Source organism: Anser anser (genome assembly GCF_964211835.1).
Source record: "Anser anser genome assembly, chromosome: 4".
Lineage (NCBI taxonomy): Eukaryota > Metazoa > Chordata > Aves > Anseriformes > Anatidae > Anser > Anser anser.
In genome coordinates this window covers 14,994,707-15,010,984 of record NC_139724.1, presented here as the reverse complement: position 1 = coordinate 15,010,984, position 16,278 = coordinate 14,994,707, and the positions used below count along the sequence as shown (strand labels likewise).

The window sequence follows — 16,278 nt, the reverse complement described above, 5'->3', positions numbered from 1 at the left end:
TGAATACATTCTCACATTGATTTAATGAATGAAGATGAATTATCTTGCCTCAATCTACTACCAAAGATAGTAGATAAATATAAAATCCTGCAAGACAGACCTATTCACTCATGAAAGAGCAAATTAAGCTATTATATGCCCAAGGCACATAACTTTCTCATCCACCTGTATTTCTTCAACTGTCAGTTCAGTATTTTTTCTAATGAAACAGACATGTCAAGATCCATTTTTAGGAGATAAAGGAAACTAGTGGGGAGATGCATAGGCAAGATTTCTCTCCACCGACAAACAACAACAAAAAGCATTGCCATCCAACTACAGTGTAGCCATACACTTGAGGGAAATTACATATTGGGTGTAATTTTCCTCTACACAGCATGATCACAGATAATTAATATACATGATTGCGAAGAACACAATTAAAAGCCCCTGGCTAGAACCTGACTTTGCAAGAATCACATTCAAATTGGGAGGGTCACAATCTGTTCTGATTATATCATATGTTATCCATACCACCAATATGTTTAAGACAAGGAACAGCATTGCTACTAACGCAACACAAGCTTTTTCATAAGCTTCAGAAGCCAGTTGTCTTGGAGTAAGACCAAGTATAGCAGTGCTGCTTGTTTGTGTGATCGCAGTTAACAAGGAAGTTGCTTAAAATGCATTTTTTTCCACCCATGTACAGCACCAAACACCTGATCAGTTATTGCCTTAAGATCTTAAGCACCTCATTTTATTAACAAGCGTGTCCTGCAGTTGCACTCGCACACCAGGCTGTGGCAGCCCTCATGCTGCTGGCAGCTTGCCTGCGCTGTTAACAGCCATTCATCTTGTACTACTTGCAAAACAGTTTTTTTTTTTTTTTCCGAAGGAAAGAAGAACTTCTACAGTCCTCCACCAAGAGCTAGACCCCTGAAGCTTACATCACCTCCTATGACCGAGGTCTGTATGAACTGCACAGCAAGACAGGAAGTCAGTTTAAGTTTAATTTTGGAGTTTCTAGCTATTCCTCATCTTCTGCAGTATCTGCTTGCAGGCTACAAGGGAAATAACTGCTGCTTTGCAAAAGAGAGCACAAAGATTGAGTGTTGTAGCACACTATCTCTGGCCTCTCATCCATACAACCAAGAGAGCCTTTCTGAAAAATACATCTTCCTTAAATTTCACAGCATGGACACCACATTCATAAATACACCGGTGCCATAAAGCATACTTGAGCTGCAGGTAGCCCAAGTGCTGTTGTACCCTCCCAATGGAACCAAGGAGCTCAGCATCTCCAAAAAGCAGTGCTTTCAATCCACACTCCTTCCCAAACACTGAACAGGTCAACTCAGCAGGTACCACCAGTTATTTTCCATCAAGTCCATAACTCACAAAATAAAGTTCAAGCACCGATAGTTTGAGGCAACCATTAGAACTTACTACATTAACAGTGCAGAGACAATAGGATTTTGTATATTTTAAACACATTATGATACTTCAGAATAGTAAGGAAACAAACCACCAGTTTTCTGTTAGCATTAACCACCATGCGAGAGGACGCAAATCCTTCATTGCTCCAGGGAGCAAACAAGATGGGTCAGAAGAGAAACTGACAGCTGAGCTCTTGCTGAAGGTCCCAGAGGAAAAGGTGGAACTCAAGGTGCTGCACTTGACTCCCTCCCTAGCCTTAACTTTGCAAAGTAAGCACTTTGGAAAATCTGAAACTTGTCCAAATAGAGGTACAGACAGGTTAGGAATGCTGGACAGCACAAGCAAGTGGAATATATCAAATAATTGCACCTTCTACATCAACCTTCAGTCCGCTCCCACTTCTTGGGGTCAAGAACCCCAGATAATGTTCATTCAGTAGTTGCCAGAGTCAAGCTTGTCATACTAATTCACAGCACAGTCCAATATGAATGAGAACATCTAACTTCTGAGCTGGAGTTATTTTTCTGTACACCATGGGAAGCCAGCAACCCTTGAATAGTATCATGATGTTTCACTCAAGTGTTGTCAGACGTGTAGTCACTTGTTGTAGATATGAACCCAGTTCCTTCACACTCTGGATAAGTCCCTGGACTGCTGGCAACAGCACACGTATGGTCCACATTTGCTGTTGCAGGTGAGGCTCAAAATATGTTTTAACATATATCCAGAATTCCCTAAAGACAAAACCAAGTGAATTTAAATTCATCTGGAGAAGACAACTTAACTGCTGGGTAAGTCAAATATTTCACTCCAAGCTGTTTCATTCTACTTCCATTTTGGAGAAGAGCATGGATGTTTTGGTTAGCCACTGAACAATTAGATTAAGAGTGTCAGTCCAATAAAATCAACATTTCCCTCAGGCAAACCTCTTAAGCCAAGGCCAACCTCTTCTCACTTTGCAGAGAAGTATAGTATGCAGTTACACCAAGCTCAACAATTTACTTCAGGTTGGAGAATCTAGTTTTGGGAAAACCCACGAGCATCCGCGCCATCTGAAATGCAAGTTACCAAATATTTTGCCCTGAAGCCAGACCGCAAAGTGCTGTAAAAGCAAGAGGAAATCAGAGGCTTAATTTGAGGAAATACTTACTAGTTCTTTTATAAAGGACCCTGTGCAGCACAAGCAACATGAGAGCAACTTCTGTTTTTCTTGGTTTCAAAGCAAGGAACCCAGTACTACCCAAATACCAATCCCACTTCCAGAAAGCTGGGAAAACACCTTTGTCATATATACATATATATATATATATATCAATATCAATCATACCATGACTCAACTACCTAATTTCTTCTGAGTTGGCCCCATGCTAGTTTGGTCTTTTGATGGACATTTAAATATAATATTGACAGGTAAGTAGAGCCAGACAGTTACATTAAACAGAGAAGCAGGACTTCAGGTAGAGGAAACATTCTCTGTCTACACATTGCACAGTTTACTTAAAAATAAAAATCAGGTGATAATTGTCATTGCTGGTCATCTGGAGAGACAGGAATAATACTCTTTTCTCATGTCTCTTATGTGCCCAGGTCTAAATAGAGGTGTTGAAGGAAGGAGTTGGTGGTTATCTGCTACAAGCCTGAGACTTCACACTCATATGCAACAAGCCATTTTTCTGAGTCTGTGCCATGTATGGTATGTGACAAGCTAACTCCGTATTTCTTATTTTAAAAATGATATAAGTCAGATCTTAACAGTGTGCTACAAGAATTAAATGCATATTTTTAATAATTTGCCTGTTGGTAGAACACAGTTACTATCAGATACAGCACAACTACGTGGAAGAAAAATGTCTAAGATGGTGAGACCATAAAAATCAACTGGCCATTACAGTTTGTTAAAGGAAAATTAGCCAGTCAATAGCTTTTTCCCATTAGAGTAGCTTCCATAAATTAGCGTGTGAAATAATTGTTTTGAAAGAAAAACTGGAAATAATACCAGCAAAGAATGTGACATTGCCAAAGACAGAAGTTACTTTAGTTTCTTGAAGTTAAACCTGTGAAGATGTTCAGTTTTCCAGCATGAACAAGCACTTACAGTGAAATGAAGATTTCCTCAGATGCTGCACACTACATGGCTAAAGGTACCAAAAATCACGTTTGGTCAGTCTTTCATAGCTCTTACATGTTGTCTTTTTAAATCCTTCAGATATACATCTGTAGTACAGAATTTTGCAAGCTTCACACTAATTCCCATTTGGATAGTTTCATCTCTAAGCTCAACAGTTAACAAGAAATTAACTTTTCATAAAAGGTGCTTTTTGTGCCCATCACTTCCATTGAACGTTGACATAGTTAAGGAGACAAGTCCATCCCTACTGTAGTACCACCCCCGCACATCCTACTGTACCACCAAGAGAGATGAGTAGCTTCGGAAAATCTGTGTTTTGTCAAGAAAGATTTTTCCATAATGGGGAGCTATGAGCACTCAAGAAATGGGAAGACTATGAGTAAAGATGGACTGCCCCATCATTCCCATGTATATACCCCTCAGCCTTCTCCCAGGAGCGTACAACTCATGGAGCAGTAAAAGCACCTTACAACTATTGTTAGTATGGTACATGTCCTCAGGGAACCCAGTAAGGAAGTACCTTATATTGCATAAAAAGAGTAAGGAATCAATCTCTAGAGGCTTCAGAAGCCAAACACCACCATGCACACCTAGATGGAGAACTTGACATACGCGGATTAAAAAGAAAATGTGGAATGAAAGGGTTAAGCATTATTTCAAAATATTTCAGATTTCAAAAATAGCATACTAGCACCAAGAGTAAAGCTGCTCAGTTCTACGCAACTGTGGTAGAAGTGGTTTACACTCTTATTTAGGAAAGACCATATATGAAGACTGGTTGGCAGTCCTTGTTTAATACATGAGAATCTTCACCAGGAAAGGGATAGTTAACACGAAGCCCATCAAGGATGTAAATAATGCATTCAGGCTCCTAAGTATAAGCACAAGCACCTTGAGAGACTCCTTGGTACTGCACTCAAGCACCAGTTCACAGGCGGAGCATGACTGAGGTCCCTGGGCCCATACCAGAGTGTGGGGAAACAGGCTGAATCACTGCCCTGTTAAGTTCATAGCAGTAAGACTGCACATCATGTAGATTCATCACATCAGGTGTTGCAGAGACCATTTTTCTGCACTTGCTGTAAAAGTAAGTCGTTTTTCTGCAGTTCCTTGCACATGCCTAACTTTAGGCACCTGAAGCAGCTTCAAACACATCAGCAAAATTAGCCAGAGCATAAAGCTCAGCATATGCTTAAGCAGAGAAACAAAACTTGTCCAGTACATTGGCAGCTGTGCACAGAAGCAGCCTGCACTGAACCAGGCAGATAACTTTCACCTGTACCCAGCAGGCAAATCTTAACTAAGCCAGCTGAGACGATCAGGTTTTGGTCTCCCTAGGGAAGACCTCAAGTTATAACTAATTTTAGCTACTTCTCTGAAACAGAAGTTATCACAGGGAGAAACATCAAAAGTCCACCTCTTTACAAGTCCCAGTTCCCTGTTTATATACCTGGAGCCTGCTGGAGTTCAAGAAGCATTTGTACAACATTCAGAAATAGGGTTCATTTTTAGGGTGGTGCTGTGTGGAACCAGGAGTAGCACTCGGTGACCCTTGTGGGTCCCTTCCAACTCGGGATGATCTGTGATTCTACGCCAAGCCCAGTAGCCTTCCTCTACCTGCTCAATGTCCCAGAGAAAGAAAACTATTATTCATAAGAAATATATAAGTAGGTTAAAGAGTGGCTCAGAAAGAAAAAGTTACAATATTATTTCTCAAGGATAAACAGAGAAAATAGAAAAGACAAGTTCTTACTATAGAAGGAAAAAAGCTTTCTTAGCTCCTGAAGCCTAGAACCATTGTTCTCCACATCCTGTATTAAACATGCTCTAGTAACAGAGAATCAGAGCTCTCCTGCATACCCAAGAAGCCCCAAGCTAACTCTGAATAAGAGCTCATTAGGAAAAAAACATAAATAGAATCATACATAGTTTACAAGAAAAGAAACTCAAGAGCTTACTAACACAACTGCCACAAAGCAAAGACCTTTCATAAAGGTTTCCACACAGCTGAAAACTTCCACTTTAACAATAAAATACAGTCACAACTCAAAGATGTCTTCGTGGGCTTTCAGACCCAGAGCTCACCATAACTTCACCCTTTATCATTAATGATATATATATAAATTTCTTAGCAAAAGCCTTGAACTAATGAGAACACACCTCCATTTTCCAGAAGAAATGACAGCTCCTACAACACAACTCCCTCTCACCCCCACCAAACCAGCAAACGATTCTTCCACATGCAACCTTTCCAGCACTAGTGTCTGATGACTGCTTGGACACAGCTGGGGAAAGTCTCAGAAACTATTTATTGCTTGGGTGCCAAGCTGAACCTTTTGCTTGTTCCTTGTAAGAAAAGCGTGAAGGAGAAGACAGTTTGTTGCTATTTTTACATTGGCGGTTGGCATAGGTTATGTTTATTAGCTTTTTCGGCGTATTGAGGAAAACGGTAGTTTCTTTTAAAGTCTCTAAAATTTGCTTCATTAAGTTCACTGGCAACATGTTTTCAGTCCTCTAATTCTGTTCGTTTTGTTTCGTTTATTATAGGTTGCTTTATAATACAAAAGACCAAAGCTATTTGGCATTTAAGGAGAAAGTGTTGTGGTTTCATAGATACATTGCAATGGTGTAATATGTTATTAGTTTATAATAGTCTCTAACTATAGAGGGCAGCAGGTTATTTTTAATTATAACATTTGTGATGCTTCAATTGTTTTACTTATGTTCATTTTTAACTTGTTGCCTCTAAGAAGCTTACAGAAGCTATTGATAGCTTATTAACATTTATAAAGTGAGTGTTTTGTTAGAGGGTTGAACTATGGTTGTGTGTTTCCTTAGAATAAAAGTAATAATTGATCATTTGGTTCTGGAACTTAATCTTTGAAACTTATCAATTTCTGTAATGCTTCACTTTCTAATTCTAGTTTCCCAGTTGAGAATGCTATAGAAATTGTTAACTGAGATTTAAATGGAGGGTGATATTTTCCAACCAAGGGAAATCAAGAGACGGGCAAATATGTTTCAAAACCTTTGCTCAGCTGGCACAATGCAAGTGGATTGTATTGACTATAGCTGTAGTTATGCTTAAACATACATTTTTTGATCCTTTTGTTGAAGGATTTCAATTCCTTTAGACCAGTTGCTGGTACTAATGATATCCTGAACAATTCACTCCTAATGATAATTAACGGGGGAAATTTCAATGCTATTTTAGCCTTCTTAAATAACCCCTTCTGAACATTTCTACATCTATGTAGGCAAGCTGCATACAGCAACTTGCTACAAAATCAGAATTTTTTTATTACATTTGTGATTGAAAAAAGTAATGGACGTGGTTTAAGTTGAAGTGACAGCTTCCTGCTTTGTAGAAACATGGCTCAATTTCTAGTTTGATCAGAGCAGTACAACAAAAAATGTTTTAAGTAGTTAATGACATGGTTTCATACTTATATTACTTCTGGTTCTTTGTCTTCGTTATTCTATATTTTAACACTGGAGTCCTTTTGGAAGGTAAAGCAAGAAGGGCTGAGACTGTTGAGCAGCTCTTGGTTGATTCTCTTCTACTCGGCTGTGTATCCCACTTCTTATAGCCTAAAAATTACGATCCTCTGCCAAATGCTGTATCTCTAACCTGGCATGTCAGTGCAATGTGATTTCCAGTTTGCTGGCAGCCCATCTTGCTCAGAGTAGTTGTAAACAGTGATGCTGGTATTTTTATTGGCTAATTTTACAAGCTGGCATCTGCTGTCAGCGGCTTCATGTAAACACACTCCTGCCACAGCATCTGTTCTGCTGCATATTGCCCTTACCCTAGTGTTCAAATGGAGCTGGGGAGAGAGTGATCAAGCTCTCTACATTGAAAACTGGGAGCTGAAGATGGGGCTCAGACCTCCTGGAACTAGATCTTTGGAAATACACTATCTGAGTCAATTCAAGAACACTTTTCTGAATGGCTTTGAATTCTCCACTACTCAGTGTCCAACCCTGCTCACTGCTTGAGCAAACATTTTCTTAATGTGAACTCAGGAAATGTGTGAAGGTGGCCAGAACAGCAGACTTCTATATCAATGGAAGATGAATGTTTTTGTGAACAAAATTTGAGATGACAGGACTGAGTTGTTAGCCAGATGCAATGAAGTTAGACTGATCTTGTGGAAGCCACATACAAAATAGATGGATACGAGCACCAGGAAAGAACAGCCCCCAGTCAAAGTGGAGACAGCTGTGCAAAGAGGTTGGTATATATGTAGAGACAAAATTTTGGTCTCAATGGAGAAATTAAAAGGCAATTATGATGTGCAGTTTGACAATGGATTATCAAGCTATGTAAATACAGGGGACTTGACTAATACCAGAGCAAGTCAGTGGCAGTGCAGCAAAGTCCAGCTTGCCTTGATGTCAGACCAAAGAAAGAACAGACCTAGTCAAAAAATTAATAATTGTATTAAATGTAGTATGTTATGAGCTAGTATCACATTTAAGTGACCCTATGCATCTCCTAACACATGTATCATAAGCATAGTTGCTTTGTTTCAGCACCTAGTGTATGCAGGATTTTATCCTGTGCTTGTCACCACTAGATTTCCTTCCAGAAGAGAGGTGGAAGACAAAGCAATGACAGAAGTTTGCCTTGTAGTTTTACTGAGGGGTGTTCATATTTCTTGCTTCTAGAAGTTCATGTAAATTCTTGGATTAATCCTAAAGAAAAAAAAAGTTGATTGCAGACTGGGGAGAGCTGCATAGTTTTATAAATATGGTCTAGGAAGCAGCAGTGTTGCACGTTCAGCAGTGCTTGAGTGAGACTTCATGGCTGGTGTAGCTCTCCTGTCAAAATTAGGATTTTTTTTTTTCCCTGCTCAGTATGTTTCTCTGCCTCCATTGGAAGGGAAAATATTGAGAAAGTTCCTAATATAAAAATTAAGCATGTTCTGCTTTCCTGGAGACATAGGCAGACCTGCACCAGCCTCTTCTCTATCTCTAAAATGATTGTGAATGTCTTCCCATCTTCCAAATTAGGGCCTAACTCATACCCAGAGGAGCCACCTAATTTGTAGGTGCCCAGATCCAGGCGTGGTGATTGTGAAGAGTGTTGATAGGCCAATTTGCTGCAAATGAAATAGGGAGAGCTTGATGCGGAAGAAATGGATTCACAACACCTGCCAGCAACAAGCAGCAGAAAAATACCAACCAAACAAAACCCAGAAGTGTTCACTGCTACCCTGTGCAATGATCAGCCCATTTGCTCAGAATTTTAGTAAACATTTATCCTTGGTGCAGATATTTATGCTGGACAGGTATACCTGGTGTGAATCCAGGTCTTTCCTGGACACTGATCTGCATCTCTGAGATGAGCTCTGCTTATTTTCTGTATAATCCCCTTTTGCTTAGGGGACTTGTCCAGAAAGGAGGGATTGTGGATTCAATGCTTCCCTCAAAGCACACAGGGCTTGGCTTGGAATAGTTGCATCTTAGTTGGGCCAGAAAGAATGTGCAAATGTGCAAATGGCTGGTCAACTATCTGGGTGATTTTCGGCAAGACAGAGGTAGGTTTGCATCTCCTTCTGACCTGATTCTTCCTTCCTTTGCAAAAGCCTTTTTAAATCTTTTATTACTATGTGGTCAGAGCCATGTTTGTCACTTTCAATACAACAAGTAAGTTGGCTTGTTGTGTTGGAATGGTTCTGAGCATGTGCAGAAATGATGTGTAGCCCCACAAAAATGTTGTTTGAGAAGGGTTTGGATATTGTGAACAAGAAATGGGAGAGGAAAGATGCTTGATTTAAACATACTGCTTGGCGTAGTATGATGCATGTCTAAGATGGGGTGTGTTTTGAGATGGTTATTGTCCGGTGACTAGTTTCTGGACCCCAACAATACGTTGACCAGAAGCTGTACTGAGGTTGAACATTGAGTTAAACTTTATGTAAATGGCCTGATAATGACTTCAGTCCACTTTGCTCATTTCATTATTTGCTGCTGTGTGTAGTTTCACTGTATAAAGGAGCTACGCAATCAGTGCATCTGTAATGGTTTTATTAAAGTTTAAATGTTTATACCAGGCTCAGTATTTCCTGCAGTAAATGTCTTAGGGTGGCTATTGCACTCTGGGTAAAATGTCTATTATGTGCCCTAGACCAGAGACCCATTACAAGTTCACATTACAAAGTATTCTGCTCTAGGCTACAGCTGTAATCTGATTGCCACTCCTTTTTCTACTTGCTGTGCATGTGCCCCCATCTCTTTCACCTCCTGATTGAATGAAATTGTAATCACCTACTCTTCTGTTTAGCTGGGGGCAGAATTAAAGGCAGAAAACAGAGGCAGCCAGAAGTGTCTGGGAGTGTGCACGTGGGAAGGCAGAATCTACAGGAGGATGAATTAAGTGGGGATTAAGCAAAGGTGCCAGAGCCAAGATGATCTCAGAAAAGACAGAAAGGGGAATGAAGTTTAGAGAATGAGGAGGAGAAGCTATAAAAGGAGAACTAATAGGTAATGAGCTGCCAGGTCTTATTCATAGCCAACTCACGATGCAGATGGTGTGCTTACACTCCAGTACTGTCCAGTATACTGCTAATATTTCAGTGGAAACTGGGAGGAACACGGAGACACTGCCTCCTTGTACAGGGATGAGGTTAGAAAAGCCAAAGTCCAACTAGAATTCAATCTGTCAAGGGATGTCAAAGACAACAAGAACGACTTTTATAAGGAGACAGGTGACAAAAGGAAGACTAGGGAAAATGTGGACCTGCTGCTGAATGAGTGGTGACATGGAGAAGGCTGAGGTTCTGCATGCCTTCTTTGCCTCTCTCTTTACTACTAAGACTGGTTTTCAGGAATCCCAGGTCCTAGAGACTGGGGGAAAGTATGGGACAAGGAGGATGTGCCCTTGGTGGAAAAGGATCAGGTCAGGGAATACTTAAACTGGACTTATGTAAATTCATGAGATGTACCCATGAGTGCTGAGGGAACTGGTAGATGTCAGTGCAAGGCCACTCAAATTTTGGTTTCATTCATGAATGACTTAGATGATGGGGCAGGGTGTACCCTCAATGAGTTTCAGCCTCATTCAGGCATAATGCTGACCCTTTAAAGCACATCTTTGTTAGCAGGATTTTACTTGCACCTGAAGGGGATATTGTCAGCTAAGAAAATAGCTTCCTGGGGATCACTCAGGGTACCTGTGTCAGAAGTAAGACATTATCAATGCACCGGAGTCCTGTAGCTTGGTTGCAAAGCTACTTTAAGTGTTCCACCTGTTCTGGTATGGAAGGAGTAGCTTTTCCTAGTAACAAAGTGTCTGAAAGGCTTGTGTCTTTATGGCAGCTGGACCTTCAAATTGCATGGAAGTTGCATATTAAAGGCTGATGCTTAGGGTTTTTTTTAACCTTTTCTTCCTTTTTTTTTTTTTTTCTAAAATAGAAAAACTAACACAGTTAAGCTTTTCAGTAAGGTATTTTGTTTGCAACTTTTGGATGGGGTAAGGGAATAAATTAACAGAAAGTTGAGTGGCAATGCATATGTATGCATTCTATGTCACCAGGTGATATTTGTGCCAGAATTTGTCACGTGAGGCAGTCTGTTGCAAAAAGCTGGTCCCAATTCCACCTTGTTCCTCTGTTATTCAAAACTATTAAATAATGCACGTGAAGATATACATATATATTTACACTCGATAAAGCGTTTCTCCATGAGGAGATGCTAGAGTTCTGCAAGCTAAGTATTTATGAGTTTGGAACACAGGGTTTACCTAATGGCACAACTTGACACTGCAAAGAAAGGAGAGAAATAAATATGCTCCTGCGTTTTAAAAACAGTTGCAATTAGCTGATGGAAGGGACTCAAAGACTATAGCTGTGATCCAGATGCCATCTCACAAGAACTTAAATGAATGTGTTGGCAGCTGAAATTGCTAAGCATTTCCAAGTGTTTGAGATATGAAGTGACTGACAATGATGTGATTTATTTAGGGAATCATTAGGAGTAGGTTGAAATAGAGAAGTTAGTATCAAATGGCTCTGCTTGGAGGAGGGAGTGAGGTGAGATGAAATGGATTTGCTTTCCTCAAATGACTGAAGAATAGATGCAGTTAGTTGGCCTTAGTGTGGAATACAGGGCAGTAGCTTGAGTAAACAAAACTGGTCTGCCTATGATCAAAGAAATTCAGGGTAGCCATCCAGATTACCCTTAGAGATTAAAGAAGGTATTAATGACCTTATGAAACATAGTTCAGAAAGGAACCAAGTTCTGGATAGCACTGTATGTAGGAGATTAATGTACTGAACTATTAAATGATACATTAATATAGTGACTTTCATCATTATATCCATTATTGTGTTTGTACCTTGAACAAATGTGCATTTAATGAGTGAAGTGCTGAATGTGAACCCTTGAACTACAGTAATGTCCGTATTTGCTAGCATAGATCCTGATCCAAAATGACATGCTGGAAAAGGAAAAGTGAGAATGAAGAGCAAATGGATGCTTTAATGGCTTTTGAGCTCAGTTCAGGTCTGCCACACACCTTCTGTGTGACCTTGAGCGAGTTACTCAAGGGCTGGGTATTCACAAAGCACTCTAGTGCTTGAAGATGTATCCAAGTCACTTGCCCAAGTTTATGCAGTGCCTACTAAAGCTCCTGTCTGTCTTGAGGAGATAAGCCAGTTCCTCTTCAGATCTGCTGATTCTTATTGATACAAGACTAAGATCATTTCATTAATATTTTAAGGACATTGTCCCTGATCTAGAAGAGGCATAATCAATTCAGTAATCTTTATCTGCATCTTTAACATCTCTTCTGCTTCTGCCTATCTGTACAGGAGTGGTAACACTGCTTTTCCTCACAGGGGTGGGTTGGAAAGACGGATTCAAGAGCATGAGGTGCTGAGCTATTGCAGTTAGTGGATGCACACAAATAGCTTACGATGAGAAATGTTGAAGTGAGTCCGTTATTAAATTTATACTGGGCTAACAATGTAATCATATTAGCCTTTGCACTTTCTCCTGTGCTCCACTTTCTACATTAGAATATCTCCATAAATCTATTCAAAGCCATTTCATTTATTCCCTTTAATGTGTGATGCAAAGAAACACCTCAATGCTTGATAAGTAGTGGGTGGGCTGCAAGTGCTGCCAGCTCTATCTGCTGCTATGCTCGGTCCTCACGGGCATGTGCTTCTGTGTCTGGCATGGATTATTTTGCTGATCAATCTAATCTAGATTATTAGCCTGTGGAATGACATATGTTGAGCACCCTGGGCATTTGCTCACCGATGGACAGTGATTTTAACACCTAGGATCTGGCTCTGTGGGGTCACCACAGTGCAGCGATAGAAGGGAGTAGTGACACAGGATTTGCAAACAGCAGTGTGTGCTGCCAGGTCGAGGGCATTTTATCAGGACCAAAGGCTGCTGCTGAAGCGCTCCGAAATAAAATGCCAGGCTGAAATGTCAGGCTTTCTCTAAGCCTTTTATGTCTGAGACAAATATTCACATGTTTTTCCCATGGATTTTCACGGCTTTGGATGTAATTTCAGGCTGTAAATGAAATGAACAGATTTTCCTAAGTGCTCAGTTGCCAGTAGCTCCTGTATTTTGTGGGGGTGGGAAGAGAGAAACTGGTGCTGACACCATACAAGTGACTGAGTTTTGAACTTGCACAGCCAATTCTTTATTTACCACTTGTTCATTTTCCTTCACACAACACTGGCGTGCTGGTTAACATCTTTCTCTGCACCAAGGTATGAAGATTACAGCAGTGACCAAGGGGCACAATCACTGAGATACCTCATCTGGCCAAGGGGTGGCCCACCTGCACTTGATGTTCAACTTCACTGTCCCCACTACAGATTTTTCGATTGTCTGCTGGGGCTAACTATTGCTTTCTGCAGTCCAACATAGGCTGCTGTGGTGTTTCTTGAACACAGCCATTTTGTGTTAAAACTGTAGTTGCAGTCGTGGTACAAATCCAAATATATCTGTCTGCTATGCAAAGCTGCTTTCTGCTCCCAGATTGCTTTTGCTTTTAACAAGCATTTATTTTTTTGAAGAGAAGGTAGGTCTTCTGTTTCAAGGGGCTTGTGGGGGGAAAAAAATGTGATGACTGAATTTCATGAGGGTATTCCTGAAAGGTGTCATCTTCTTTGATTTGTTTAGAAAAAAGACTTTTCAAAGGAATACGAAAATGATTATATTACAGACTAATTAAACAATTTGTTGCAATAGACTGGGGCTTCTATTCTATTAATGCAATGAAGACATGGCTTCAGTGGGACTGTTTATACTGAAAGTATGAAATTGAGTCTTTTCTCAGACAATGGCTCTACTGAATATGTAAGTATTTTACCACTACACTTTAGCAAAGGATAATGATACAGGGAATGTATCTGGTTGGCAGATGTGGGTTCCTGAAATAATCTGAAGGATAAACTTGTTTATTGTTTCAGAGTATCCTGTTGATGATAGGATAAACGGTACACCAATGAAACGAATTGACAATGCAGAATTAGAAGCTGGTCAGAACACAGAGAAGATGCGAAAGCAACCACATATGTGGTAGAGAAATGAAATTGAACATGGAAAAATGAGCTTTTGCATATCTGAGGGAAACAATCAGAAATGCACTAATGCAAAAGATGTCTGGCTTAAAAAAATAGTTTAAAATATGTGTAATAGCTGACAGGAAATTAGGTATGAAGTGGCAAGGTACGTGGGGCAAAGCTGTCATTTTCAGACATCATACACAAAACCATTTTAGAGCTAGTTGCTTATTATGGCTTTAATATGATTGCACTTTTGGGCAAACTGTTATGAGAGATGTTGGGAAAACTGGAGGGAATTTGGAGTATAACAGTATTACTAACACTCTATAGAAATGACTCATGAGAAAAATATAAAGGATGAAATACAGACCTTAGCTAAACAATGATTAAGAGGGTACACTGTTTTCAAAAGTGAAAAGGCAGAAATGTTGGGGGCAGAAATGGATTAATGAGATGTAGGAAGAGCAACTTGAAATTAATACAAAATATAGGCTGGATGTGGGGAGAAATGGCATGAGCCTGAAATGGATTAGTTTTGGGAATAGTTTGAGATCCATACCTTGTGATTCTTATAGTGATTTTATTCAAAGAAATAAAAGATGTACCCTTTGGTGGAAGATAGTGAGGGATCCTATGCCCAGCTCCTTTCTGATTACCTATCTCTTCTGATGCATGAACTCCGAGGAACACTGGACCACTTCCCTCTGGTGGGGAACTGCTGAGGAAGATGCTTAGAAACTAGAAACATGCAGCATTTCAGCCTCTCACCACTTGGCTGTTGTGGCTGAGCTAGTAGGATGGAGTGTGCACTCAGTGTAGGATGCTGACAGAAGGCTACCAGGAATGCTGCAGTGCTTTGCTAAAATCTGTCCTCTCTTTCAGGACCTACTGATGCATTGAAAGGGCAAAAGGCAGGAAAGGATTGCCTGCTGCAGATGACAAAGAAGATTCATGGAAAAAATGAAAGGACGTTTGTGGAAGACTGAGCCCCACCAAACACGATCCACTAGATAGTATGTAAAGTTGCAAAAGACTCCACTAGGGGATGAGACAATCACTTTATAATGCTGTATTTTTTTTTTTTAGCAGTACTCAATGACAACCTGGGAAATGAGGCTGAGACACTCTTCCTGTGCCACTGGAAGGATGGAAAACAAACCAAATATCTTGGAATAAGAGCTGGTTTCCTGCAGAATAATAATAAAAAAAGGCAGCTATGCTGAAACCTAGAACATGGTGGCTGTTCTTAAATAGGTTATGAATCATATGAAGCTCATCTCAGTGCTTCCTAGAAAATTAAAATGTCACATATAATCTGAAATGCCCCCGAATTATAAGCCTGCTAGTCCAAACAGCAGATAACAACTGTCAAACAGCAGCTGAAAATGGGGAGCAAACGAGTTTGCCACCTGAGATTGTGATAAAAAACTTGTCTTGCCCCTCAACTGGCAGAAGCTCCCATCAAGCTTGGCTTTTTTTTTTTTTCTTTGCCATCTGATTCTTTTGAATATGCTAGCAAGATGCTGTTTCTGAGGACATTTTCCTCCTTTTTCTTGATTTCTGGGTGTGGTGTGAGGGTAAAACTTACCAGTGCTTCTTCATGCCCTAGACATGAGTATTCCACACAGAGCTATTCCCATCCTAAATCTGATGCAGGGCTGGGGTCAGATGTTCCCTGTCATGGCAATTTATCCCAGCTGAGGATCTGGCCATGCAGCTTTTGCCATCAGACCATTCCCAGCATTACCTTCATCCCTTTTGAACTACAGATTAGTGGAATATTTGAATAGTGAAGATCTGATTCACTGCTGTAAACAGATGCATGCCATGCGTTTTCGTTTGGCTGGCAACTTCAGCTACGCACTTTATGTTGTAAAGCAAAGCCCCTTCCTTGTCCTCCTGGTGGCAGTAAAAATGTTGAATAACTTGTGATGTACAGAATCCTCTTGCATCAGGTGCAAATGCTGTAGAAAATAACATGCATGATACAGTCCAGGACTATGTTTATATTTTGGCAATAGCTGAGGTTTGTATATGGTGCTAGGGCCAAGAGGAAAAAGTGAGCATTGCCAACGTAGAGAGCTCTGTGTGACTGGAAGTTCCTGGTTAAAGACAGTACATGGAAAACTGGGCATTTAGGTCTCCTTTTAATGCTGCCTTTGTTTAGAGGTTTCATAATGTAATTTGCATTTTTTT

At 40.2% G+C, this 16,278-nt stretch overlaps 1 long non-coding RNA gene across 1 annotated transcript; it reads left to right on the top strand.

Annotated features, from left to right (window-relative positions):
* The first annotated feature begins 5,872 nt into the window (after positions 1-5,872).
* Positions 5,873-16,271, top strand: LOC310898157. The gene is made up of 3 exons (XR_014583020.1): positions 5,873-5,993; positions 14,965-15,095; positions 15,169-16,271. It is a non-coding gene; the product is annotated as an uncharacterized lncRNA (long non-coding RNA).
* Positions 16,272-16,278: the final 7 nt, after the last annotated feature.